This window comes from Eptesicus fuscus, chromosome 4 (genome assembly GCF_027574615.1).
Source record: "Eptesicus fuscus isolate TK198812 chromosome 4, DD_ASM_mEF_20220401, whole genome shotgun sequence".
In the NCBI taxonomy this organism is placed as follows: Eukaryota; Metazoa; Chordata; class Mammalia; order Chiroptera; family Vespertilionidae; genus Eptesicus; species Eptesicus fuscus.
The window spans coordinates 104,482,319-104,508,004 of record NC_072476.1 but is presented as its reverse complement, the minus strand read 5'-3'; the positions used below and the strand labels follow the sequence as shown (position 1 = coordinate 104,508,004).

The following is a 25,686-nucleotide window of genomic DNA, read 5'->3' as shown; positions in this document are numbered from 1 at the left end:
GAATTACTGTTCACAATGATGTTTCTCATGCCCACTCTGCATTTAAATAAACTGAATTCTAGATGTGGCTCAGGTACTGACTGCTGTGCCTATTTTAAGCATGCTCCCGGTGTTCTTTAAGTCACTTTTCACTGTGTGACAGTTTTTCCATTCCAGCCAAATTGAACTAAGCTTTTCAAGTGAAAATTGGCAAAATTGGTAAAAAAAAAATCTGCACCACTCTTGCTGCCTGAGTGTGAAGTCCGTGTTTTCTGAATACTAAGCTCAGACATGTGATCTAACCTGGATGTGTGCACTCACTGGAATGACATATTTGAAATTCAACTTCTCTGCAAAGTCAATTTGTTATGAGTACAGAAGTCTCAATAAACACTAAGCCAGGCTTTGTGAAAACATCCAACTATAGTGCCATTGCCTTCTGTGAGGACAAAAATATTTCCAAGAGAAGAATATTCTCGACTTCTAGGCAATATAATGGTGTAGGTAAATGCAGTACTCACCTTCTCTTACAACCACATCAAAACTACTAGTAGCCCTGGCCAGGTGGTTCAGTTGGTTGAAGCATCATCCTGTGCATCAAAAGGTTTCAGGCTCGATTCCCAGTCAGGACACATACCTAGGTTGTGGGTTTGATCCTGGGTTGGGGCGTGTACAGGAGGCAACTGATCGATGTTTCTCCCTCTCCCTTTTCCTCTCTCTAAAATCAATATCTTTCAGAATTGAAGAACAGGTAAAGAGCTTCCCAGACAAGAAAAAGCTAAAGGGGTTCATCACCACCAAATCAGTATTATATGAAACGTTAAAGAGTCTTCTTTAAGAAGAAGGAAAAGAAATTAAAAATATGAACAACAATGTGGCAATAAATACATATCTACCAACAATTGAGTATAAAAAACAAAATAAATGAATAAGCAGAACAGAAACAGACTTATAGATACAGAGAACCTTTTGATGGTTGCCAGATGGGAGGGTAGTTGGGAGTATGGGTGAAAAAGGTGAAGGGATTCGAAATACAAATTGGTTGTTACCAAATTGTCCCATGGATGTACAGCATAGGGAATATAGTCAATAATATTTTAATAACTAGGTATGGTGTCAAATGAATGTGAGATTTATTGGAATGAGAAGTCACCTTCTCATCTCTTTAGCTACTTTTGGCAGATCACTGAGTAAATAATGTAATGTCTAATCACTGGGGAGTACACTGAAACTAATATAATAATTTATGTCAACTGTAATTGAAAAATAAAAATAATTTTTAAATGAAATAAAAAAGAAAGATTATTCTCTTTTGTCAAACTTTTGTTTACCTGATTTAAAATAAGAATTAAGATAGAAAATAGAAAAGACACTTCAATTTTAGAATTTTAGGATAATCTGTGAGAAAGCAAAATTTGTTCTAATATGTACAAAATATTTAAATATTTTGTCTTAATATATGCAAACAAAGCACTATTTCATGATTCAATAAATAAATTCCAAAATAATCATCTTACCAGTGAAGACCTATAAAGATGTTTAAGCTTCAACCAATAGAGTGGCAAGATATTCTAGACAACCAATTTAGTAATGTGATATGCAAATTTATCAACAAAGTAGATAGAAGTATTCTAATTCATTGTAAAATGCAATATCCTTCTTTTGGCCTTTTAAAACCTTTTTTTTTTTTTTTTGCAACTTCTCAACTCCTAATTTGTTTAAACATGTTCACTTTATTTTCTTAGTTAAAAAGGATATTCTTAAATAAGGCAATTAGGCTCTTCATTTAAAATATTTAATTTCCTCCTTATAAAAAGAGATTGTTTGCCCTCTCTTCATCATTTCACACAGTTATTTTAAGTCACCTTCTCATCTCTTTAGCTACTTTTGGCAGAAAAAAAAAAAAAAAGAAAACACAATCTCTTCATTCACACTCTATTTCAGGACTCCTTCCTGAATCTGCTAACGACTTGAATAAAGTCCAGCTATTATCCTTGGGGTACAATATAAGTAAATGAACACAATTCAGATACAACAAAATTACCTGTAGAAAATAACTGTTCTAATACCAACAACAAACAGGTCAATCCCAGTCCTCAAATGCATGTTTTTGCTGTTGTATTCTAAACAAATCTCAGAAATGGTCATATAGTCAAGAAAGGCTGAGCAGAGCCCACATTGTTCTTCCTCTTTGCTCCATTTTCTCTCATCTCAGGCACGTCGTCAGATGAGTAAACTCCTGCCTTGCTCTCTTCCTGATCTTCCACATTCATTCCTTGGCACTTAAAAATCCGTCACCTATACCTCCTTCGATCACTCCCAGTTGGATAATCCCATTTGACACAGAGAATCAGAGAAGAGTTGCAGATACAACTTGGGCGTCTCCTTAGCTCACACTCATTGCCTCTGAGGTCTTTCTCCTGTCCAGCCCCTCCTTGGTAACAGACCTGGTCATAGGGCTGAGCAGACAGGCCGGACTGAGACAGCCATCATCTGTGCCCTACAACGACTGCTCTAGTATGGACAAGTGACATGTGCTGGGAAAGAAAACCCTTCTTTTCTCTCTGGTTTCCCACTGAAAGGATACAAACCCTGAACTCTGGCAACTTTGTCTCCTGACATTTACAGCAAAAAAAAAGGAGTGAGGGAAGCAGATGTCAGAGATTAGGAGATAATCCTATGAATCACTCCCATGATCCAGCTGCCCTAGAGGACGGTCCCATTCCCTCTGCTGGATACAAAAATAAATCAATAATTTTGTTCTTTCAGATTAAATGGGATTTAGTTGGTTCTGTGTCTCTTACAACTGAAAGAATCCTGAATAATTGTAAAAAGGTGGGATTCTGGGAACAAAGTTGAGCATAAGCCTTAGGCACACTATCAAGTGGGACCACCTGGAGATGTACCCTTTTGGAGGGGTGGGGTGCTGGTGGCAGTAACTGGAAAGGGAAATAAAGGACAAGGACAAGAGAGGGAAAGTCCAAAGCATAGGATATTGTTGTAAGTACAGGTAGGGCAAGCAATCTCCAGAAACCTATGTATCAGGGGACATACAGAGCCCAGACCAGGTAAGACGTGTGTGGCAGCAGGTGTCACAGATTTGACCTTTGGGAACTACCTGACAGGTAATGAATGACTTGGTAAAGGAAAACAAACCATAAGTAACTAGGAATTGGTACCCCAGAATCCTAGTACACTTGAGAAAAAGACCAACCGATATAGATTCCTTGAGCCAGTAGATTCACTATGCCCAGAGGGTTGATTGCTCCCAGAATCTGGGGTGGAATAAAATAAAGTATTGGAGCCTCAACCACTCCTCTCCACACAACCACTTCGATTGTCAATGTCTTTTTGCAGGCTTGCATTTAATTCAGAGCCCTGAATACAATATTTTCACTTCTTAACAGGTAGGAAGCTCTTTCAATCCAGTCAATTCCAAGTTTCCAAATAGATCAGGTTCCTAATATTTGTTTGTGTGAGTTTAAAAAGTAATTCTTCAAAATGTATGTAAGTTTAGTATTTTTTTGAGGGCTGGTCTAGAAACCCAGCCATGAAGGAAATTGTTGCAATGGGAAATGGACTCGGAGCTGAGACTCAGGACACTCAGCACACTTCTCCACACCCAGCTTCAGCCTAAACCCCAACTACTGCAGACAGAACAAGGCAGGATTGAGAAAACCCTTTCCCTACCCTGCATCTCTAACAGCCAGTGAAAGGGAAGCCTTGATGGTCTAGTTATCTATTGCTGTATAACAAACCACCATTTTACTATATAAGTATTTCATAAATCTGGGGTCAGGAATTTGGGTAAGGATCTGCTTAGCAATTCTGCTCACTTACAGTCTATTGGGATCACTCATGCCTGGTAGTCTCGTTCCTTAAACCTAGAAGATCTTGAGCCCTTTAAGCATATTCCTGAGATCTCTGCAAGAACAGCTATAAGACCAGGCCCCTACCTCTCCATGTCATCTCAGACCCTCAATGACATGGCATCTCAGATTCCATGAGAATAAAGTTAAAAGCTTCCACCTGTCCTCTCAAATGCCAGGTCCAGATGTGCAGAGTATTGCTCATATCATAGTCTATTGGTCAAACTGACACAGACCAGCCCAGATGCAAAGGAAGAGAAAATATACCATCATCTTTCTGTGGAAGGAGTGTCAAAAAATGTTCAGCTATTCTTAATTCACCATGCTGCTCCTCAAAGACTCCTAAAAGGCCACACACTCATAATGGTCACAACTCTGGGGTCTTGCCTTATTTTAATGTTCAAACTCTACTTTAGATCCCATTTCTACAAATTGCTTCAGGTAAGTTCAATGAGTTCTCATTTATTCACTACTCATTAGGAGAGAATAATATTCCAGGACCAGTGCCAGACCCTGGAACTATAATGATAAGCAAGGCAGACAGATAATTTCTGCCCTTATATAGATTGTACTCTGGTAGGTAATATAAGAAAGTGAAACTCAATCACCTTACCCTCTGACAAGTTCTATGATGGGGTGTTTGGGCATGGAACATGTTCCAGAAGAGGTGACCTATAAAGGGGGACCTACAAGCTGAGTGGGAGCTGGCCAGACAAAGAGGGGAAAAGTATTTGAGGCAGAGAGAACAATGTGCAAAGGACTGAAATTTTTATAGACAGCATGGTGCCAACCTGTTTCTAGAGTCAAGTCGGAAAGGAATGGTGGGTCTATAAAGGAAGAAGTAGTTGAAAGAGGAGGCTGGAGAAGTAATCAGGAATCAAATAAAGAAGAGCCTTGTAATCATTGTAAGAAATAGAACTTTATTCTTAATATGGGAGTCCAAGAATAATAGAGAACTGAAGGATTTCAACAGAGAAAAGACATGATTCGATTTGTGCTTTTGAAAGATCTGCCTGATTGCTGTAGGGGGAATGCACTGGGTATAGACAAAATTGGAGGCAAGAATATTTAGCAGATAGCACAAGAACACAGGTGAAAGGTCATGGTGACCTGAATAGGGTAGTGCAGTCCATATAGGAAAGAAGTGGGTCTAGTTTTGAAAGTTATTCAGGACAAATTGATTGGGTCTGGTGACTGGATGTAGATGGCAAGGGAGGTAAAAGAGAAAAGGCTGCCACCCAGCTTATGATTTAAGTTTTGGGGAAGATGATGGTGCCATTCACTGAGGCAGGGAACATAGGAGAAGTGTCTGGTTTGGATGCATTGAACTTGACATACCAATGAGACATCCACATAGAGATGTTATATATGTGGTGAGAAGAAACCCTTCAAAGGAGATTAAAAAAGCATGGTCACAGGAATTAAAGAAAAGGGGCAATGCCACCGGAACCACAGTAGTGAGTATTCAAGAAAGAGTGAGCAGAGTGATCAGTAGTTTCACATGCACTCCCTATGCACCAGGCACTGAGACAGAAGATGGAGCCTAAGAATGACCAGGCTAGTAGTCCTGCCCTTGGAGACATGATTGTGTTATTTCCCTGTATCTGATCCTTACCTTGGCTCTGTTAGTACTGAGGTTTTTTCTTTCTTCCAAAAATTCTCCTGGAATCTGAAGTCCTGGCCCAAATCCCAGTATAGATGGCATGGTACCCAGTCATGCTAACTCTTATTATTCCTTACAAATCATCCCTGATACGGTGCTTAACTTCCCACTGCGAAAAACTGTCTATATTCCTTCCTCTATTTGGTAGAGATCTGTTGTTCCAAGACCCCTGTTATGACCTGGCTTATTTTGTTTCTAACTGAGTGCAAAGACCAACTCTCCTTCCCACTGGCCCTACTCAGCAGGAGCCACTTGCTCTTGTATATAGAATGATGCAAAGTTGGATGGGCAAGTGACAGGGGACCTGTTTTCTTGAGGAGAAGAGTTCAAAGGAGTCTCAAGACCTGTCTTCAGCCAAGACTGTTCTCATTCCTATCATTCTGGCAGCTCTTTTGTATGTTCCCTTAAGAAAGGTACTGTGAAATGTCTTACTTCTTTCAGAGGACATTTATCAGCGCGGTACTGACCCTTCAATATCTTTGGACAGACAGGTTTTATTCACTACTGACGTTCTCAGCCTTTCCTCCTGTTCCGTCCCATACATTAGGCTCCCTGCATGTGGGGAAATCAGGGCAGACCATAGAATCATCTGCCCTGGTTCTGCACTGTCACCTGGCAGATGGAACCTCACGGCTGGGCCTTGGAGGAAGGCATTCCTTCCTGCCATTGGCAGGAATGTAGGGCAGCTTCTTTTTAGCTCATAAAGTTGTCCTCTGTAAACACTATAATTCTGGCTGTCTGGTCCTTTCTCAATTTTCCATGCTAAAAGGAGCTGAGCCTTGGCATAGATAATACACAGTATACTACTTGGATAATAGCTGGAGAAGATATTATAATGGATAGTTGTGTTTTTTTGGTAATAGACATGATTTTTTTTTCTATTTATGCTTTGTCTAGACTGGTAGTAAATGGGCATACAGCAGTGTTGTAGAGAGAGGGGAAGGTATTGAGAAAAAGTAAAGCTATGAATTTTTAAATTTGTGGTGAGACATTCACATACAGTTTATAAAGTGCTGATTGTGCTTTTAACAAAAAAATACACAAGAGAACTTAATTATGGTGCAATTCAGCATAAAGAAAAAATTTCAGAAGATTGAAATCAGATCACATAGGAAGGTGACCTTCAAATGAGTATCTCATAAATCCAAATTTACATATAGTCAAAATTATTCTCAACGTTTCTTAAATTTTGACAATGTTTCATGCTTTTGATTTGAATGTACTTTAATAAGTTCAGAATAGTCACTTTTTCTTGCAGAGTTAACGTAGATCACTGTTCCCTTGGTAATCGAAAGGATACACAGCTCAAGGATCTCACCAAGCCTTGTCTTAGGGCTCCTTGCTGGATGAAGGAGTAAACATAGAAATGCTTAGGTGCTTACTGGTCAAGAGATGGCCTGGACCGATGAGTGAGCAGGAAGTCCTAGTTCAAAGTGCTGGTAGCAAATAGTTGGAAACAATTGGCAGTAAGTAAATCTCATTTGAACTAAAACATGGCCTATATAATACACACAATTCTGTAAAATAATGGAATGGTCTACATAGTTGCACTAAATACCTTATGTGTCAGTAAGAGGCAACATGGCTGCAGGAGGGGCCAATCTGGATCTCACTCCCATTTGAATAAATTTTCGCTTATTAACTTGCAAAGCAAAAAGAACTTGCATCAAATTGATTCCAGAAAATAACTCAGAAAAATATCTCAAAATATTCTCATTGAAAAGAGAAATATGACACAGTTTAGAGAAGCTCCTCTTCTTTCCAAAGCCACCATCAATCCCGGTGACCGCAGCAGTATCACACAACGGCTTCTCCTTTACTTACGCAGTAGTCCTTGAGTCTCCATCCAAAATACTTACTCTTCAGATGTTTCATTTTCAAATTGGACCTCAGTAGTATTTTAGACCTTTTCAAGATGGTGACAATTAGGTAAGTTCTAAGAGAATCTAATCCATACTTACGTGTTGCTCTTGTTGCTTGAGGCAGGATAGCATAGTGGGGAAGGGTGGGCTTCAATGCAGATGAGTGTAGATGCAAAAACTCATACCTTCACTTACTGTCTGTGTGACTTTGGGCAATTCTATTTGCCTCTGTAAGTAAACAGGGTTAATATGATCTATTGTATAAGATTATTGTAAAGATTACATAATATTTTTAAGTTATGAATATCCACTAAACCAATGGTTCTCAAACTTCATTTATTTATACAACAAGCATGTGCAGAGATTACTGTATCCTTAAGGTGTTGGGGATAGACAGAGGCATAAGTTTGTGACATTGAAGGAGGGGAGGGGTATCTAATCCAGACCTGAAAGTGGGGGGCTCTTAGAGGAAAGATCTATAGACTTCATGGAAGTTGACTGTATAGGGAGGGGGTGTGACTAGGAGAGCAGAATCCTGAAGTGGGGAGCTTGTACCTAGACCCCGAGGCAGGGACAAGCACATTGAGTATGGCCATCATATAGGAAGTGTCTCAAAGTAGAGTCTAGACCTGAACTCTCCAGTTTGGTACCCAGGGGAGTATTTAAATTTAATTCATTTAAATACATTGCGGAAACCAAGATGGCGGCATAGGTGAAACACCTAACCTGCAGCCAGGCACAACAATTTCAAAGGCACAACTAGAGGTCAGAACGGACATCGTCCAGAACCACAGGAGAGCTGGCGGACTGAAATGCCCACAGCTGGGGGGAAGGAGAAGGCCACGGGGACAATCGGGGGAGCCGTAAAAGCCTGAGGTATGGAGAAACGGGCGGAGACACGAGCACGCGCGCCTGCGGGGAGGATGGAGCCGGAGAGGAAGGGGCGGCTGAAGGCCTGGCCGGCGTTCACTGGCAGGAAGGAGATAAAGGCTCCGGAGTGCGCTGAGCGCTGGCTCCGACTGCACTGAGCGCCAGTTCCGGGCGAAACCCTGGGAAGCCAGGCGCAGGCTGGGGGAATGAATCTGGGCTGTGGGGCGCAGGCACAGAGGAGCGGCGGAAGGCAGAGCTCCAGAGGCGCGCACGGGAAGGGGCGCAAAGGACGGACTGTTGCCTGCGCCACTGAACTGCCCTAGCGGGAAGGAGACATAAGCTCAGGACCGTGCTGAACCCCAGTTCCGACTGCACTGAACCCCAGTTCCGGGCGAAACCCTGGGAAGCCAGGCGCACGCTGGGGGAATGAATTTGGGCTGTGGGGCGGAGGCACAGAGGAGCGGCGGCTCCAGACGCGCGCACGGGAAGGCCTGCAGAGGACGGACTTTTGCCTGCGCCACTGGGTGGCCCTGCTGGGAAGGAGACAGGGACGCCAGACTGTGCTGAGACCCAGTTCCAACTACACTGAAACCCAGTTCCAGGCGAGAATCTGGGAGTCCAGATTCATTAGGGGAGGGACTGGACTGTTTGGCAGTGGGCGAAACTCCAGGGCGCGTTTCTCTCAGAGGTGTTTGCAAGGAATACAGAGGGACACAGACACAGGAGCCTCTTAGGGCGGGGCTGACAGGAAGCCAAGGTTGTAGGCTCCACCCTGTAGCTCCGCCCCAGCCAAGCTGAGCAGAAGCTTTTTCCTGCTGAGTGCCTCAGGTAGTGGCTGACCCACACTACATTGGAGACCCAGAAACGAGGGCATCTAGTGGTTGGTGTGAGATGACACCAGATTTCAACCACTCGCATAAGGGAGGCATTCTAGAGGCAGACTCAGTGAGCGCCAAGGCATTGCTTCATCAAGACCCAGCCCATAAACATGTCTCCTGCACAGCAACTCTTCCTATATAGACAAAGAGGGTCCTCACGGCCAATTGGCCTGGAGGACAATTCCTCCCAGTGACACCAACAACAATCAAGACTTAACTGTACAAAGGAGGACCAAGATGGAGACATAGGGCGGCAGCCTGATCGTTGCCTACCACAACAATATTGAGACTACGACGGGAGAGCAGAGCAGACACCAGCCAGAACCACCGGGGGGCTGGCTGAGCAGATGCTCTACAACTAGAATAAAAGAGAGGGGTACGCGGGATGTCCACACTTTAAGAACTACGGCTCAGGCGACACAATGGCGGCCTGGAACGTGCTCGGCGCAGTTCCCCCGGCGGTCTCCGGCTGAGGGGACGGCTCCACTCGCTGCCGAGCACGGACAGACGAGCCCCTGGGAGACATGGGGTGGGAGACTCCGTGCTTGCTGACCTCCGAGTCCTTCAAGAATCTCAATGCCCTGAAGCGGCCAGGTGCGCACGCTCGGCGACCGGCCACCGCTGCAGACCCAAGGGCCGACGCAGCGACACCAGACCAGCCCGCCGCCGCGCACCGGGCACACCGAAGCCTCGCCGAGCCCGCCGCCCAACGAGTTCTGCGGCAGCCGCCCTGGAGCTCTGAGAAAATGACCGAAGGAATTGCTGAGAGGGAACTGACCAACAGGAATTGGGATCAAGAAGACGAAACCCCGCTGAGACCCGAGTCCAGGCGAGGCTGCGAGCCTCTGGGCTCAGGTGTGGTCACACGCCTCTGGGTCTAGGTGAGGCCACACGCCCCTGGGTCCAGGTGAAGCTGGATTCCGGGTTCGGGTGAGGCCATGTGCCCCTGGGTCCGGGTGAATCTGAACCCTGGGTCCGGGTGAGGCCGTGGGCCCCAGGATCCGGGTAAGGCTGGGTCCCGGGTCCGGGTGAGGCCGTGCGCCCCTGGATCCGGGTGAGACCACGCGACCAGGGGTCTGAGAGAGGTAACGCGCCCCTGGGTCTGGGTGAGGCCACGTGCCCCTGGGTCTAGGTGAAGCTAGATCCCGGGTCCGGGTGAGGCCATGTGCCCCTGGATCCGGGTGAGGCTGGGTCCCGGGTCCGGGTGAGGCTGGGTCCCGGGTCCGGGTGAGGCCATGCGTCCCTGGGTCTGGGTGAGGCCACGCGCCCCTGGGTCCGGGTGAGGCCTCGTGCACCTAGGTCCGGGTGAGGCCACGCGCCCCTGGGTCCGGGAGAGGCCATGTGTCCCCGGGTCCGGGTGAGGCCTCACGCACCTAGGTCCGGGTGAGGCCACATGCCCCTGGGTCTGGGAGAGGCCATGCGCCCCTGGGTCCGGGTGAGGCCATGTGTCCCCGGATCCGGGTAAGGCCTCGAGCACCTAGGTCCGGGTGAGGCCACGCGCCCCTGGGTCTGGGAGAGGCCACGCACCCCTGGGTCCAGGTGAGGCCATGTGTCCCTGGATCTGGGTGAGGCTGAGTCCTGGGTCCGGGTGAGGCCACGCGCCCCTGGGTCTGGGAGAGGCCACGCGCCCCTGGGTCCGGGTGAGGCCATGTGTCCCTGGATCCGGGAGAGGCCTCGCGCATCTAGGTCCGGGTGAGGCCAAGCGCCCCTGGGTCTGTGAGAGGCCACGCGCCCCCGGGTCCGGGTGAGGCCATGTGTCCCTGGATCCGGGTGAGGCCTCGTACACCTAGGTCCAGGTGAGGCCACGTGCCCCTGGGTCTGGGAGAGGCCACGCACCCCTAGGTCCTGGCGAGACCATGTGTCCCTGGATCCGGGTGGGGCCTCGTGCACCTAGGCCCGGGTGGGGCCGCGTGCCCCTGGGTCTGGGGGAGGCCAGGCGTCCCTGGGTCCGGGTGAGACCGTGTGTCCCTGGATCCGGGTGAGGCCTCGTGCGCCTAGGCCTGGGTGAGGCCACGTGCCCCTGGGTCTGGGGGAGGCCAGGCGTCCCTGGGTCCGGGTGAGACCGTGTGTCCCTGGATCCGGGTGAGGCCTCCTGCACCTAGGCCCGGGTGAGGCCACGTGCCCCTGGGTCTGGGAGAGGCCAAGCGTCCCTGGGTCCGGGTGAGACCATGTGTCCCTGGATCCGGGTGAGGCCTTGTGCACCTAGGTCCAGGTGAGGCCACGTGCCCCTGGGTCTGAGAGAGGCCACGCACCCCTGGGTCCGGGAGAGGCCACGTGTCCCCGGGTCCGGGTGAGGCCTCACGCACCTAGGTCCGGGTGAGGCCACATGCCCCTGGGTCTGGGAGAGGCCATGCGCCCCTGGGTCCGGGTGAGGCCATGTGTCCCCGGATCCGGGTAAGGCCTCGAGCACCTAGGTCCGGGTGAGGCCACGCGCCCCTGGGTCTGGGAGAGGCCACGCACCCCTGGGTCCAGGTGAGGCCATGTGTCCCTGGATCTGGGTGAGGCTGAGTCCTGGGTCCGGGTGAGGCCACGCGCCCCTGGGTCTGGGAGAGGCCACGCGCCCCTGGGTCCGGGTGAGGCCATGTGTCCCTGGATCCGGGAGAGGCCTCGCGCATCTAGGTCCGGGTGAGGCCAAGCGCCCCTGGGTCTGTGAGAGGCCACGCGCCCCCGGGTCCGGGTGAGGCCATGTGTCCCTGGATCCGGGTGAGGCCTCGTGCACCTAGGTCCAGGTGAGGCCACGTGCCCCTGGGTCTGGGAGAGGCCACGCACCCCTAGGTCCTGGCGAGACCATGTGTCCCTGGATCCGGGTGGGGCCTCGTGCACCTAGGCCCGGGTGGGGCCGCGTGCCCCTGGGTCTGGGGGAGGCCAGGCGTCCCTGGGTCCGGGTGAGACTGTGTGTCCCTGGATCCGGGTGAGGCCTCGTGCGCCTAGGCCTGGGTGAGGCCACGTGCCCCTGGGTCTGGGGGAGGCCAGGCGTCCCTGGGTCCGGGTGAGACCGTGTGTCCCTGGATCCGGGTGAGGCCTCCTGCACCTAGGCCCGGGTGAGGCCACGTGCCCCTGGGTCTGGGAGAGGCCAAGCGTCCCTGGGTCCGGGTGAGACCATGAGTCCCTGGATCTGGGTGAGGCCTCGTGTACCTAGGCCCGGGTGAGGCCACGTGCCCATGGGTCTGGGAGAGGCCAAGCGTCCCTGGGTCCGGGTGAGACCATGAGTCCCTGGATCTGGGTGAGGCCTCGTGTACCTAGGCCCAGATGAGGCCACGTGCCCCTGGGTCTGGGGGAGGCCAAGCGCGCCTGGGTCCGGGTGAGACCATGTGTCCCTGGATCCAGGTGAGGCCTTGTGCACCTAGGTCCAGGTGAGGCCACGTGCCCCTGGGTCTGAGAGAGGCCACGCACCCCTGGGTCCGGGCGAGACCATGTGTCCCTGGATCCAGGTGAGGCCTCGTGCACCTAGGCCCGGGTGAGGCCACGTGCCCCTGGGTCTGGGAGAGGCCAAGCGTCCCTGGGTCCGGGTGAGACCATGTGTCCCTGGATCCGGGTGAGGCCTCGTACACCTAGGCCCGGGTGAGGCCACGTGCCCCTGGGTCTGGGAGAGGCCAAGCGTCCCTGGGTCCGGGTGAGACCATGTGTCCCTGGATCCGGGTGAGGCCTCGTGCACCGAGGCCCGGGTGAGGCCACGTGCCCCTGGGTCTGGGAGAGGCCAAGCATCCCTGGGTCCGGTTGAGACCATGTGTCCCTGGATCCAGGTGAGGCCTCGTGCACCGAGGCCCGGGTGAGGCCACGTGCCCCTGGGTCTGGGAGAGGCCAAGTGTCCCTGGGTCTGGGTGAGACCATGTGTCCCTAGATCCGGGTGAGGCCACATGCCCCTTAGTCCAGGTGAAGCCGTGCCCCTGGGTCCGGCCGAGACCAAACCAGAGGGAGTCGGACCTCCGTTACCACCATTTGTCCACCATCCAGAGCTGAGGGGTCAGCGCTGACATGTACACATAAGGAACTGGTGGACATTGAAATTGGGTCTCAAAAGAACTGTTGGTCCAGAAAGAAACTCACTACAGACTGATTCATTTGCCTGTCAGCATAACTATTATTGCTCGTCTCACATTCAGTTCTCATAAGTATATATCTAGTGACATATGATCTCGCTCATCTAGGGGAAATGATGAACAACATAGACTGAGGAACAAGAACAGAACCAGAAGCAAGGAGGCATCGATCGGACTATCGGGCCTCAGAGGGAGGATAGGGGAGGGTGGGGGGAGGGGGAGAGTTCAACCAAAGGACTTGTATGCATGCATATGAGCCTATCCAACGGTTAAGTTCAACAGGGGGTTGGGGCATGCGTGGGGATGGGGGGGATGGGAATGGGGGGATGAGGACAAATATGTGACACCTTAATCAATAAAGAAATTAAAAAAAAATAATAATAAATAAATAAATAAATACATTGCAATTACAATGTAGTTTCTCAGTTGCACTACCCATATTTTAAGTGCTCACTAGCAGCATGTGGCAATGGCTATGATATTGGACAGCACAGATAGAGCAGCATTACCTTATCATAAGAAGTTCTGCTTAGACAGAAACTGGTCTAGACTGTCAGTATGGGGTACTGTTTAGAAATATTAATTTTCAAATCAGACCCTAAAAAGAATAAAACTAAATCCCTGGGGATGAAGTTTGGGAATCTGAATTTTTAACATGTCCCTAGGTAATTTTGATTGGAAATCTGAAGTATAAACTGTGAGAAAAAGTCAAGCAAGTGATAAAACCTGAAGATTAGGGATCCTTTGAAAAGAGAGAATGAAGAAATTCAATTAGCACCCTTCAAACTTTTCTCCATTATGCTGCCAGAAAGATCTTCACAAAACTCAGATCTCCTCTTGCCAACAATCTTCCCTGGACCAGCCTTTCCATTGCTTTTAGCGAATAACCAAAATCTCTAACATGACCTGCAGATATCACTCTCTCAAGGATCCTTCTTTTAGAACCCTGCTTCTTTCCTGTTCCCAACTACACCATGACCCTGGGTGGTGCTCTCATTCTCCCCACATTTTGCCTTCAAAGCCCTAACCCTTGTTTATAGCTGTCCATGAAGGACCCTAGGCTCCCTGAAAACAGAGGCCATGTATGCTTAGTTAATCATTGTCTAACCAGCACCTGGTAGAGCACCTAGCTCATAGTAGGTGTTTCACAAATGTTTGTGAATGAATGGATGAATATTTTAGAAAGATCACTGGCAGAAGAGTGGAAAATGAATTGCAGTAAGCTTGCAAGTGGCAAGGCATAAAGCAGAGAGCCAAGCTGCAAATGCTGCAATAGTCCAGGTGAATGATGATGTGATCCCAACAGGAGCATTGATATTGAGTATGGAGAGGCAGGGACAAAGCTAAGAAACAGTACAAAAGAGTCAGCAAGAACTGCAGAATCTGCATGATGGTGAATCTGCACCAACTGTCATTTTCTAGCTCTTTAATGTTGTACTGCTTTCACCCCATCCCTTCAAATGCCAATAGTCCCTTCTCTTTGATTCATTATCCATTGCTTATTCTTATTCTCACCAGTTGGCTTTTGGTCTCAGCTACATTTTAATGGATGTCTTCCTCAAATGCTCAAGGCCATTAACCATAGGAATCCTCAGTGAACTTTTCTCGCTGGCTCTCTCTTAATCTATAAGCTATAATTTGATTTTTCTGCAAAGAAGAAGGAGAATGAAACTCAACAGGAAGCTCATTTGTTCCAAAGCAGAACATCTGACAAACTTGGGGCTTGCTTTTTCTGAAAATGTCAGATCTCTGAAGATAGAGAACTCTTGAAAAGGTTGTCTAAATAGCTAGCTATCTCCTTTTCACCTGCTCCTAATTCCACTACATCATTGCAACCTATACTGAGGTAATATAATTTATAATTATAAATGGCATTAAATTACAAATCCTATATTTTATCTCTAGTTTGCCCTGCTTTATCACTCAGGCTCTGCATAATCATCCAACTGCACCTGTCACTCCTTTCTCTATAGTCCTATGGCCAGAACAGATGAACCACACAATCTTACATTTTGTTACATTATCTTCTATCTGTTGCCCTTATATTAAATCCTGTGTGTCTGTCTGACCTTCCCACCTATCCAGGAGCACACACACCTGTCTCCCTGCCTGCACTCCAAGTTCTCAGTAAGCAAGCAGCCTCTAAGTAAGTTGTTTCCTGAAGTTAACAATTTGAGTTGCTTGGTTTTCTTCAGAACGTTTTTCAAGTACCGAACCTCCCTGCAAAAGGTAGGATAGCCATTCTCTGAAATAGTTACCCTGTTAACCTATTTCCAATTTACTCTTAAACTTGAATATACAAATCCTCCATGTCTTTTCTCATTCTGATGTCCACAAGCAAACATACTTCACTGACACTTCCTTGCTCACCTGCCTTATATTCTTCTTTTAAGATGGAGTGTCTTGGGGCTCTGGATCAAGATGGTGACGTAGGAGTATCTTGGGCTCACCTCTTCCCGCAAACACACTGAATTTCCAAGAAAATATGGAACAAATTCCTCTGAAAAAGAATGAAAAACAGTCTGATCCTACGTATAGGGTAAACGATAGAGGCACACATCAAAGCAGGTATGAGGATGGATACAATCTCGCCATAAAACCCAACCCCAGGGCAGTGAGCCACAGTCAGAAGGGAACTACTAAAGCATGAGCTTCTCCCTGAAGACTGAAATATTTGAACCCCACATTGGACCCCCAACTTTTACAACCTGCACCTGAGAAAGGAGTCCCTAAAACATCTAACTTTGAAAATCAATGCAGCTCATGTCCAGGACCCGCACGATTATGGCATCTGAAACAGCTCTTAAAGGGTTTGTGCCATGAACTTACCTGCCCCAGAGTCCAGGGCAGAGGCAGCCAATGGAGAGGCCCTGCCTTCATGGGACTGAGGCTCATTTCCTAATCTTCAAGCATGTGCCTGAGGGCAAGCATCTAGTTTACCACAACTAGTGCTGCTGGCTGGTGGGCACCATCTCCCTCTCCTCTGCCTGCTCAAGCCATCATTTTTGTTTGTTTGTTTAATGCTGGCTAATGAGAAGGAGAATGCTTTCAACTCTTTGTCACCCCAGCCCTCCTCTGTCTATCCTGAGCCTCCCCCAAGCCCCTTAAGAGAAGAGGATGCTCATTTTTCTTTATGTTTCTTTAGAGCACTATTTTTTTTTCTTTAAAGAATCCTAGGTTCCTTATATTCTTTTATATTCTTTTTTATTATTATCAATTTCAGAGAGGAAAGGAGAGAGAGAGAGAGAGAAGAGAGAGAGAGAGAGAGAGAGAGAGAGAGAGAGAGAGAGAGAGAGAGAAACATCAACGATGAGAGAGAATCATTAATCAGCTGCCTCCTGCACACCCCATATGGGGGATCAAGCCTGCAACCTGGGCATATGCCCTGACCAGGAATCCAACTGTGACCTCCTGGTTCCATAGGTTGACACTCAACCACTGAGCCTTGCTGGCTGAGCCATATCACTCTTCTGTTTTATTCTTTCCCTTTTTTTGTGTGTGTGATGGGGAAGCACCACAGTATAGGAACTAAGCGTGTAGGCTTTGAAGTAAAATAAAAGCCTTGGATTCAAATTTCTGGCTCAAGAAAATCATGTAAACTTCTAGGACACCTATTGTTCTCAGATATAAAATAGGAACTGTAGTACCTATTTAGGCTTATTTTTAAGAGTAGTGAAACAATAAAGTGCTTAACCCCCTTAATATAAGTAACATACAAAAAATTGCCACCTGTCTTCTTTTGCTTGATATAGTCACATTTATATTAGACATGAGTAAACTCTAACACATCCTATAGTTCAGCAGTGTCTAATAAATCTCATGGCAAATGAAAACTCCAATTTTGCTGCATTGACTATTGCATATCCATACAAAGGCACTCTCAATACATGGACAATGAATGATCATCGAATGCATGAAACAATAAATAATTATAGTAGGTTGAATACCAGCTTTTAAAATACATTGTATCTATACAAAAGACAAATGAGAGGGAAATTAAAAATAAATACATTCACTGAGACCCCTAGCTGTTTTCTGTTCATCTGAGTTGTCGGTGTGTTTTGTTTTTAGTTTTGTTTTTCCTGCAGAACAGTGAAGCTGTTGGATTTTGCTCTGGAAAATGGAACCAGGAAAGGCAGCGTTTGTTCTTTTTCTCTCTGAGAAATATTGCAGAGTATCATGTTCCATGAAGAGTGTAATTACTTCCACAATAACAGAAGACAGAGCAGTCCCCGGTGTTGCGTTTGCATTGCACTCTGTGGGTGAGGCCGTCATTAAGAGCTTTGTTCTCAGTGTCACTAGATACAGGCACCACTGTGCATGTCACAGTTGCCAGCCCCAGTGTGTTCAGAGAGTCAGACTCCCCCAAACACCCTGAAACAACCTCTCTTGGAGGAGGCCACCCATTGTAGAATTTTCATCATGCCCTTCTCTTCCTCCGCCAAAGACCCGAGAAAGGAGTCCCTAAAACACAGAATTGACAGTGCTCTTCTTGAAAGGCATGCCAAGTGCTGGCAAATATCTCCTCCAACACATACCTTCCAAGGCTGCCTATGGACCTGCCGAGGTGAGATTGGCTCCTACTTTATCTGTGCGTGTTCTCCATCTTCCTCCCACACATTGTCAGGCCTCATGTCCTCTTTGCAATGATCAGAGGGAAGCATGACTATAGTAGTTTTGACCTAAGCAAATTAAGGATGGAATTGATGTAACTTAGAGGGGGAAGAATGCCTGAGAAGCATGTTTCAGGAGAAAGGGGAGGCAGGGTGGTAGAGCAGAGTTCATATTATGTTGGAAACATCTATTATGCATCCACGTGTAGATGTCAAGTAAATAGTTGAATACAAGACTCTAAAGTTCCTGGGAGAGGTCAAGACTGGATATATAGATATGATAGTTGTCGGCATGTAGATGGTATTTGAAGCCATGAGAACAGATGCAATGACCAAGGGAGTTAGAATAGATGGAAAAGAGAAAAACAAGGAACTGAACTCTGTGACAATTGAGCAATAATAAGATGTAGGGGAGAAGAGGATGGATAAACAATTAGCATGTTTTTATTAAATTCATTTGCTTCTCTACATTAAATATTTCCAGGTTCTCAAAATCACTTTTATGGGACATGTTTTCCCAATCTCAGTACCATGTTTCACTTCCCTTGTGAGAAGTAAATGAACTTAGCATGCCAAATGGAATAGAGCATCATGGCATGAACTATACAGAGAAAAGAGAGACCCCTACATCCCACAATTTGAACCCCAGACTTTTATTATTGCAGGCCATGTACCATTAGTTTCTATAGAAAGCAAGCCACTTAAAATCCCTAACTCTTTTTATACTTGAATCATTGTAGCTTCATTTCTCAAAAATACACTTAACAGATTGAATTCTTAAACCTAAATGCAGTAACTTACTTTTTTTTGCCTATAGATTTCATATTATTGGATGTAGCTCATAAGTAGTCGAGCAAGGTATTTTTGAATCCAGGGCTAAATGCTCATTGCATTAAATTTATTAGCTTTGTGTTACCACATACTTGAAAAGCATGCCTTTTGAGTCTACCCATTTCCCTTTCTCCAGGCGAGCCCTTCTCTGCAGAACTCTAGATGCAGCCAGACATGCCTGAGACCCAGTGAGAACACTGCTGAAGCTAAAGGTGGAGCCCCTGGTATACTCAAAAATATCTCCTAATTTATTTGTTTAGACAACATGAGATATTTACCTTCCCAAAGACATGCATGTAAGTCTATGTGTGTATGCCTGTTGAACACCAACATAAGGTAGGTACAGGTGTGTGTGTGTGTGTGTGTGTGTGTGTGTGTGTGTGTGTTTAGAGTCGTGTCTATCCTTATTAAGGGTGAAAAAACTGGATTTTAAAATATTATTAGTTGCCTGGATTTTGCATTTCAAATGTTGCATTATAGCTTTATTCTTACCCTGCACTGGATTTTTAAATGCAAGAAATAACCTTGAGCCTTCAGCTGAGTGTCTCATTGCGCACAGACAAAAGCTAAATCAGGACGTTTTAATCATGCTGAGATGTACTCTCAGAGTCCCCTAGAATCTGTGTGACTCCATTGACAGTGACAAATGAAAGCGGTCTCCACTCTCCACCAGACTGCTCCGTCCTAACTGGGGTACATTTAGTACTAAGTCGGGAAGCAAGTAAAGTGTTCCTGAGTTTCCATATTAGCACATTTTGGGTGTTCTGTTATTTCCTTTTTTTTTTTTTTTTTTTTTAGTTATTTTACTTTTAAGCTACAAATAATAGCAAAGAAAAAGAAGCACATAATTGCGCACAAATTCTCCTTTGCTATTTCCCCCCGTAAAATGGAGTTTCATGTTAATATTAAAGAAAGGTAGACACTGGGGCTCAAAGGGAGTTTCAGGTTATTAGGGAAAATTGTTTCATGGAAGAAAACTGATACCCAAATGGTATTTATGCCATATTCTGAAATGATTGTGACATTTGAGAAAAGCAGCTAAATGTGACCTTCACCAGGAATCATAAGATATATCATTTTCAAGAGAAATAAAAGGGCATTAGCTATAGCAGGGCTTCTTTTGAACTACATTTTCAAATTTTATCTACTGACTAGCATCTCAAGGTATGAGACAGTTGAACTTTGTACCATGAAATGTACAAAGTTTTGTCCAGGACAGAGTTGTCATAGTGATTTCTTTTACAGACACTAAAATGATAGCATCCAGCATTTCAAGGAAATGAGACGTCATTTACCTAATAAATAGCGGACCATAGGTGAACAAGGATGCACCAATCTTCTTTTCTCCTACAGTATGAGACTAAAACCAAATCTGTCTCCTAACTATGTCCTCCTGCTATTCCAGGGGCTAAACGTTCAAGAACAAACTAGAAGCAAGGAACTCAAGGAGGAGGTGATATTAACATAGTTCCCAATATTGCTTGCAAGAAAAGCTTGATTTCTTCAAAATTACTTTAGCAACTGAAGTGATTAGTCATCTTGTGACAACATGGAGTGCTCAGCACTTTATTCCAGAAACTGTTAATAACCTATGGGCATCCACTGGGAAAAGGCAGAAGGAGCCGTGTGAGAAACACGCCAACACAGAAATATGTTTAATGTCCAGCTGTGTCATATTTTAAACCTGGGTTCAGATCATAATGTTCTAGTCACTTACTTCTAGTATTCTCTATCCCAAAGAGTTCTTGTTTTGAACAGGGACCATTTGCTCCTTAACCCTTTGAGCATGTTAAGGATGTCTAAGTCTCTGCATGTCTAGGGGTCTCCAGAGACCATAGTCTCATAGAGAAGCAATTTCCTTCCCATCTTGGTCTGATTTAATTGTCTTGTCTCCTTGCCTTGAGAGCCAGATTCTGAGCAGGTAAATTTCCCGAGCCAGAGTAGCAAAAAGGCTACCAGAGAGGATGAAATCACATGACCTGGAGTGAGACAAGCAACCCTGTGGGCAAGGCTTCAACCTCTGGGTATCAAACTCTTGAGTTGCAAAGGATAGAAAACCCCATTCAAACTACATAAGCAAATGAGAAATGTAGATTCTCATAATAAAAAAACAGAAATGGCTCCATTCAGTCAGCATCATTCGCAGGAACGGTGTCTGGCTTTATGTTGCCCATGCCTTCCTCTGTGTTACTCCCTATCAGAGAGGCTTTGCTCATGTTGGCAGGACACCTGTCAGCAGCTCCAAGCTTGCATCTTCCCAGGTCTAAACCCATGGTCAAGAGAATGGCTCAATGAGTAGAGCAAAAGTCCTGGAATTAGTTCTGACTGGAAAAAACTCACCTTGACGTAGGCCCTGTGCCATTGCTAAGCCAGTCCCTACAGAAAGAGGAAGTGATGCCCAGATCACTCATTCCTGGATAACCTGCTATACCTGGAGCCAGAGAAGCATCGTTCTGCAGGAAGCACACAGACCAGGCTTGGGTGAGGGATGGTGTCCCAGGGTAAAGTCACAGCACTTCACCATGACCAGAAAAAGAGGGCCTAGACTAGTGCAGGCAAGAGCAATAACTGTCCATTAAGCATTATTCCACTGGTTTCTTTTACAGTTCTAGCTATGCATAATCCATTGAGCTTTATACATAAATATGCAAACATACATGGGCTTCATCTCTCAAAAATTCTGCAACATTAGATCCAGGGTGGGAAATGGATACTTGTATTTTGAAAGAGCTCTGTAGATGATTCAGTAATCTACTAAGTCTGAATCAATAAATGGTCTCAATTAGTTCATTTTTAAGTGAATGTGATAAAATAATTTAGCAATTCTTAAACTTCCCAGCTGTAAGCCACTTAAACAGTGCTAAGAACACTATAGCCCATCTCCCAACTCACCCACTCATACTTCAAAGGCACTAAACACACCTCCCTCATCAATTTATTTCAATAGGGTACCACTCAAGTAAACCTTCTTTTTAAAACATTCTAAACAGGACTCTGAGCTCTGCCCTACTTAAAGTAATGTGCTTGTCAAGGTTTATAGTGTACCTCAGAACACTTTTGAAGTGTTTGGTTAATGAAAAAATTAAGCTTAAGAGAAATATTAAAATATAATAATATGTCAAATTCAACAAATAGCCACTTTTCCCATATTACACATAGATCTTGGCATCACATAAAGCTACACTACCTTTAAAATAAATAACATCACACATCCTCCTCTGACAAGTCTCCTTTCCTTCTCACTAATTTGTTTGACCATTCTTTGTCCTCATGAGCCTCAAGTTCATTGACAATTCTATCCTATCTATATCTAATGGCCTCTACTTGTCATTATGTCCTTCCTTACCCAAATTAGATTCTAGAGTCAACAAGTTCAATAATGATGCTCAATACCTATCTGTCTTCTCTTGGTACTTGCCAGCCCAAGTCCTGGACTTCCTCCAAGCTTGCACTCAGGCAGCTGAGCTTTGCTGGAGACAGATCCCAACATTCAATATTTATCATGTCCCTGCTCTGCTCAGAACTCTCCAGTGGCTTCTCATATCATTCTGAGTAAAAGCCAAATCCTTTCCATGCTCTAGAACACTCTATAATTTGCCCCAGTGTTTCCATTCTAGCCTTGTATTTTCTACATGTGACCCCAGCCACTCTGATGCACTCTGACCCCATTGTTGATCCTTCTTTCTGCCTCAGGACACTTGGATTCACATTTATCAGGTATTTCCTTACCTGAAACACTCTTTCTAGATATCTAAAAGTCTCTGCTCAAATGTCTCTTTCCCTGACTACCCTGTGTAACAGATATTCTTTCATAACTGTCCATGATGTTTCTGCACAGCACGTATCACCACCTAACATAATATAGATGATATTTATTTATATGATGTTTTCTTATCTTCCTCTGCAGGAATGTAGACTCTATAATGATATATAATTTGTTTTGTTTGTTCTTATAGCCTAGAACCGTGGTCGGCAAACTGCGGCTCTCAAGCCACATGCGGCTCTTTGGCCCCTTGAGTGTGGCTCTTCCACAAAATACCACAGCCTGGGCGAGTCTATTTTGAAGAAGTGGCATTAGAAGAAGTTTAAGTTTAAAAAATTTGGCTCTCAAAAGAAATTTCAATCGTTGTACTGTTGATATTTGGCTCTGTTGACTAATGAGCTTGCCAACCACTGGCCTAGAACAGCACTAACAATAAATATTTGTTAAATGAATAAGTAAATGAAACAAGTATATTTTTACTATTATAAGTTCATGGTCACTAACTTCAACTAGGCTTCAACATTACCTGGTAATTCCATTATTTCATCTAATCAACTCAATCTGTCACTGTACACAATGATTATTTCAACTCTTCCACTCTCTTTAAACCTCTGACCCTCTTCCCGGCATAACCCCTCCCACAAACACACATTCATTTATATATCCCACAACCCACCAATCGTCCTTCACAACTGACAACCTTACTTGCTACTTTATAGAGATTTAGATGCTCACAGACAAGAAACCCCTATATGCCCTGTTACAAAAATTATATATATTACCATCTGTATGCTCATACTTTTCTAATTCCTCTTGTTATATAAGTTAATCCCTTCTCTTCTTTTTTTTTTTTTTTCTTCCTCCTACCTTCTCAGGAAATAACACTTCCTGAATTTTCAAATAGCTTCCAGTCTATCCCACCTTCTTTTTTAGGGAGAGGGAGGTAAATTTTTCTCTTCTTACATATTTACTTTTTATTTTATTTTACCTTTTATTGAATGTCTTGGGGTGACATTGGCTAATAAAATCATACAGGTTTCAAGTGTACAACTCAGTAAAATGTCATCTGCATACTGTATGCAATTACGACCCATAGTCAAGTTTCTTTCCAACCCCACTATCCCCCTTTCCCTCTAGCTATCACCATACTTTTGTCCATCTCCACCAAGTGTAATATATATATTACACTTTTTTGGCTAATTCCTTCACCTTTTTTCACCCAGCCCCCTCTCTTCTCCTCCCCTCTGGAAGCTGTCATTTGTTATATGTATCTATGTTCTGTTTCCATTTTGTTTGTAAAATTGTTTTGTTGATTAGCTTCCACATATAAGTGAGAGCCTATGGTATTTGTCTTTCTCTGACAGGCTTATTTCTCTTAGCATAATAATCTCCAGGTCCATCCATGTTGTCACAAAAGGTTAAACTCTCTTCTTTTTTTATGGATGAGTAGTAGTTCATGGTATAAATGAACCACAGCTTTTTTATTCACTCATCTACTGATGGGCACTTGGGCTCTTTCCAAATCTTGTAAATAACGCTGCAATGAACTTAGGAGTGCATATATTCTTTTGAATCATTGTTTCAAAGAAGTTTATCCCATATTAAAACACAAAATTTTCTCTTTGGCCACCAAACCCACTACAGCAAGCATGTCAAACTCAAAGGCTAACACAGGCTAAATAAACGAGGCATGTGGCCCATGGGCCGTGAGTTTGACAAGCTTGCTCCAGTCTCTCATCTCCCATTCATTGCCAAACTTTTAAAAGTAATTTCCTTCCTTCATGTCTCTTGCCTCACTTCCCACATTCCTCGGGCCACTCTAACCTGATTACAGTGTGCACCCACCCTCTCACCAGAATGGCTCTTGCTCAGGTCACCCTTGGTCTACTTCCAACACTGCTAAAAGGCATGGGCACTTTCAGTCCTTATCTCAGGTGAATTGCCTGCAGCATTTTGCACTGTTAACAACTCCTTTAAAAATTCCAACTGTCTTCTTTATACATTCTTAATATCCTTCTAACTTTCCTCTTACCTCTTCAGCCTAATTAATTTCTAATCTTCTCTTATTTTGCAAATCTCAGTTCTCAACTCAAAGGTTATGTTGTGTTGTTTTTTTTAAATATGTTTTTATTGATTTTGAGAGAGAGAGAAAGGGAGAGGGATAGAGAGATAGGAACATCAATAAGAGAGAAACATCATCCATTGGCTGCCTCCTACACACACCCCCACCAAAGATTAAGCTCACAAGCTGGGCATTTGCCCTGACCAGGAATCGAACTGGCAACCTCTTGGTTCCTGGGTCTGTGCTCAACCATTTAGCCACACCACTTGGGCTCAAAGGTTATATTTTTTAGGGGAAAGTACCCTGAGTGCCAGACTGAAATGTTTTCCTGGTCTATGTTCTAATAGCTCTCTCTAGTTCCTTCCTGGCACTTGTCACAGTAAATCATTATAAACTTACATAATTACACGATCAACATTGGCTTATTAAGGAAGACCTTCAGAGCATGAATATGCCTATACTTTACCGCATCATTAATTTGCTAATTGATATTTTGGTGGTCTACAGTTTTTTTGCTATTATTCTTTAAATTTTAGGCAGTGAAGATTCACTACTTCTGCATTGGGAAGAGAAAACAATTATTTTAAAAATAACACTCGCTGATTGAGCAAATACTTTCATTATTTGTTTTTCAGAAAATAAAAGCATAAACATTGCCATTGTCAAAGACCTCACAATTTTAAATAGCAGCTGATGCCTCATCACACCTCTAGAGGTTTCTGGTTTAATTGGTCTGGAACGAGATTTGGGCATTGAGACTTTTGAAAGCTCCCAGGTGACCCTGATGTGCAGTCATGTTTGAAAATTACTACGGAAGAGGATGCTTCTGAAATACTTATCAATACCCTTTTTACAAGTTGAGAACTGCAACAGGGAATGTACCTGTCAGTGTAAATACAGATCACGTGGCTCTCCAAAGCCAACACCTTGTCAATGCACAGTTCTGTATAGCACGAGGCAGAGTGCCATGGACTCACAGGCTCGTGGTGATGAATAAATCTAAGTGGGGGACCATTGGGTGAAATGACTCAGGGAGGATTCCCTGTGCCTACTGGTTTGGAATGTGACTTACATCTAAAAGGGACATTGCACAGACGCTCATCCCAGGCAGCAGCCTTGAGTCCATTTCATTAAAGAGGCAGCCAGCTTCCTAACTGATAAGTCAGTACAACAGACATGCTCATCCTTCAACAACTACAAGACCCCAGCTCTGGGCTCTGAGTGGCTGGGTTTTAATCCTGGCTTTGCCACTTGGT

The 25,686-nt window shown here is 45.1% G+C and overlaps 1 long non-coding RNA gene across 2 annotated transcripts in view; it reads right to left on the bottom strand.

The window, feature by feature from the left end:
• Positions 1 to 14,591: 14,591 nt before the first annotated feature.
• LOC114227803 (uncharacterized) overlaps positions 14,592 to 25,686 on the bottom strand; it is a 54,855-nt gene continuing 43,760 nt past the window's right edge. For both annotated transcript variants that reach the window (XR_003613884.2, XR_008555724.1), the window contains exons 3-4: positions 15,532 to 15,661; positions 14,592 to 14,808 (exon numbers count right to left, since the gene is read on the bottom strand). This is a non-coding gene — a long non-coding RNA (uncharacterized LOC114227803). The remainder of the gene's footprint in view (positions 14,809 to 15,531; positions 15,662 to 25,686) is intronic.